The sequence below is a fragment of the Centruroides sculpturatus genome, unplaced genomic scaffold, assembly GCF_000671375.1.
Source record: "Centruroides sculpturatus isolate CEXI.00-Female unplaced genomic scaffold, Cexi_2.0 scaffold744, whole genome shotgun sequence".
Taxonomy (NCBI): Eukaryota; Metazoa; Arthropoda; class Arachnida; order Scorpiones; family Buthidae; genus Centruroides; species Centruroides sculpturatus.
In genome coordinates, this window is record NW_019385145.1 from 1 (window position 1) to 3,440 (window position 3,440).

At 32.4% G+C, this 3,440-nt stretch overlaps 1 long non-coding RNA gene across 3 annotated transcripts; it reads left to right on the top strand.

Moving 5' to 3' along the window:
- The first annotated feature begins 961 nt into the window (after window positions 1-961).
- Window positions 962-2,406, top strand: LOC111635393. Of its 3 annotated transcripts, XR_002758367.1 has the most exons (3): window positions 962-1,205; window positions 1,315-1,442; window positions 1,853-2,406. It is a non-coding gene; the product is annotated as an uncharacterized LOC111635393 (long non-coding RNA). The 3 variants fall into 3 exon arrangements; XR_002758368.1 differs by having other exon boundaries at window positions 1,275-2,406; XR_002758366.1 differs by having other exon boundaries at window positions 1,315-2,406.
- The last annotated feature ends 1,034 nt before the right edge of the window (window positions 2,407-3,440 follow it).

A 3,440-nucleotide genomic window follows, 5' to 3' on the forward strand; every position in this document is an offset into this window, starting at 1 on the left:
GTTAATGTCAGTGGAGAAGGATTTTTTAAACGAAATACATTCTGATGACGTCGTTAATATTATTGCTCAACAAAGCAAACTTCTAAATAAATAATTAATATTGTAGAATATAGACTTGTGCTTATTGTAATTTTTGTCAATGTTGTATTTTGAATATATTTAAATATAAATAGAAAAAAATACATTTTTTTTATTTGTGGGCTGGGCTGGTAATAAATTTTCCATACAAAAATTTTAGGGCCAGTCCGCCCCTGCTAAAAGCCCTGTAAAAATCCGCCGGCTCACAATTTGAATCCGGTGTATTTAGTTTCTGCGCCATCTTGTTTGTGAACCGAACACAAGATGGCAACCGAAAGTACACCATAAAAGCTCCGTAAGTAAAATTCTATCTTATATTCTATTTGTAAAATGATATGAGAAATTTCGTCTTTTGCTTGAGAAGTTATCCTCCTTCTTCCTCTCGTTCTCCAATATGATCCCGGACAAGATTTTCTTTCGTGTGAGGGCGAAACATTGCAGCCCTGCACACGAAAAAAAAAACCGAAAAGATGTTCTGCAAACTAAAATTCATCGATTAAAACAAGTAAAACTGTTAGAAGAGAGATCACTCCAGTGGCGTAGCGTAGTGTGGGCGGCAGGGGCGGCACTTTTTAGGGTACGGCAAAATTTTACAATAAGTAATAATAACAATATCTTGTAAAAATTTGAACCACTCTAATCTATATTTGCGTCGCGCCTACGATAGTGCTATCGTACGAACAGTCCGGGAATCGACTCACCGTCCGGGTGAACTCGAATTTCATCAAAGGATATCCTGCGCAACTGTTGGCCTTGTGTTTTTTTTTGCTTGTACGATTCATTCGTATTCATGTACATCTCCAATATCGAATACAGCTATTTTACACAGGTCGCTGCACTAGCACGGAATTCTTCATTGCTTCTTCTGTGACAAAANGATCGGTTCGTACTTCGTCACTACAGAAAAGGAAGCGACAATGAATATATATAGTGGGCTACACTTCGCTCAATACTAGTGACGTACTTCCGTTTTGTTTTGGTTACAGAAAAAGTCGGCAGAAGTTTTATTTTACTGTGTTGATAGCCCACAATTTTTTGCGTCTGTAAAGACAGAGGGTGTAGACTGTGTTGTCCTTTCAGCCACACGACGACGCGAATGGAAGCTTAAGGAATTCACGTCCAAACAGGTAAGTGAGTCGCGTCTTCGAACATAAACCGTCGCCATTTTATTTCGATAATCAATAGTCTGGGTGTAGATTTTTTTAAATTTAACATGATTTACAATCTTGATGGAAGGAAGAAACCTCGGTGACGATTTCACTAGAAAGAAAAAAGGAAGATTTTTTTAAAAAGCAGAAGAAGAGGTTTCTCGGGTAACATTTGGTGATGTATCGAATGCCTTAGTGTTTGTGGTAACAAGTATGGTTAGTATTTTACGTGTTCTTCTTGACTGAAGTTTATAAAATTAGTAAGTAAATTTCTACTTTGTTCCGAAATTAAAAACAACATTCAAAATACGGTTGAGTTTTTATAACTTTTAGTTCTTCAATGAAAACTGTAAAATGGGAAAAGCGATAGAAAGTTTATATAACTATTGTTCGTAAAATACATTTATACCTAATTTTCTTCTTTGTAAAAATCGCAGATAAAGCTACTTGCCATAATATACCGGCTAGGTGTAAAACCCAGCTGGTGTATTATGGCAAGAAATGCCAAAAAAGAATTTCTAGAATTAATACATTAATTTTAATAATATATTTAAATTTGACTTAGAAAATAATGTATGGCATCATTCTCGTATCCGATTTTATTTGGCATTTTTTGTGACTTTCAGATTCATTAAGCAAACAAGAGCATTTCTGTGTAGTAAATGAAGAATTCTTTCCGGGAAAACACAAGAAGAGTCGAAGGATGTGTTCAACTTTTGTTGTTAATATTAAAGTCAGTGTTAAGAAATCATACAAGAATATATCAAGAAAGAAACCGTCTTTCGTGCAAGTGAAGAAAAATTGAGAAATCTGCGAAGATATTTATAAATTATTTTCCGAATATTTGTTTGTTTTTATTTTTGCAATATAAACTCCATTTATATTGTTTTCAGAAAGTGTATAAATTATATTAATTTCTGATATTGTTAATGCTTTTTGGTAATTCGTGTAAATACAGTAGTTATTGTTTCTGGTGTGGTGGTAACCTTCGTGTAGGTTTAACCTTCAAATTTTATGTAAAAACTTACCAGAAAAAGTAGATTTTTTTATTCTATCTACATCCAAAACTTAACAATAATTTTTAAATAGCGTGCTTAAATTGAAATATTTGATTGGCAATAAATTGAAGAGAGCTTTCATGTAGACTGCTTTTAATATTTTTATTTGTCGTATTTTACAGGTTTAAACATTCAAAAGAAAAAGAATAGGAAGTATCAATGTGACAGTTGCAAGAAAGAATTCGTTTCGAACAATGGGTTAAAATATCATCGAAGGATCCACGCTGGCCAAGGGCTCTTCACTTGCCAATACTGTAGTCGTCAGTTTACATAATCGTGTAATCTACTTGACCACGTTAAGACTCACACCGGAGAGAAACCTTTTGCCTGTGATCACTGCAAACAACGTTTTACAAAAAAAGGAAATCTGATTGCACATCTCCGAACTCACACGGGGGAGAAGCCATTCTCTTGCAACCATTGTAAACGAAGTTTTACACAAAAACATCATCTGATAGGACATCTTCGTCTTCACTCCGGAGAAAAGCCGTTTTCGTGTAATTATTGCTCAGAAAAATTTCGTTTTAAATGTTCTTTAAAGAATCATATTATTAAACATCATAATAGTAATGAATAATGACTTTTTTATGGAAATGATTTTAGTACATTTCTTCGAAAAATATATAATACTCGTATTTTAGATTTTATTAAACATGAAACAAGAAGTTTCTAAACTGATTTTCTTCGTTTTGTAATTTTCATTTAGTACATCAAACAATTGATGTTATGTACCAAAAAAAAGCATCGTTTTTAGAATAAATACAAATTTCATTGATTAAAAAGTAATATAGTTATTTTTACTTGTTTAAGCACGTGTCACTAATTTAGAGCGATAACATTCATTTCTCTTATTTACGGAGAATTCGTTTATTGTTAGAATAAGTGTATTCTAACGATTACTTGTCGTTGATTTTATTGTCGAGAAAAGTGCGCCGGTAGTGTGTTTTAAAAATTATAATGTTAAATTTAATTTTTAAACAAATTTGTAAAAAATATTTATTTGGGCAGATATAGGAAACTGCATTTCTTTTATATAAGTGTGAGATGCGAACCACCCCTGTGATTAATTAAAATTTTAATCGAAAAAGTAAAATTTTAGACGAAATTATTCTATGGCTTTGATGGGAAAATTATATTTTCTAAAACGAAGGAATTT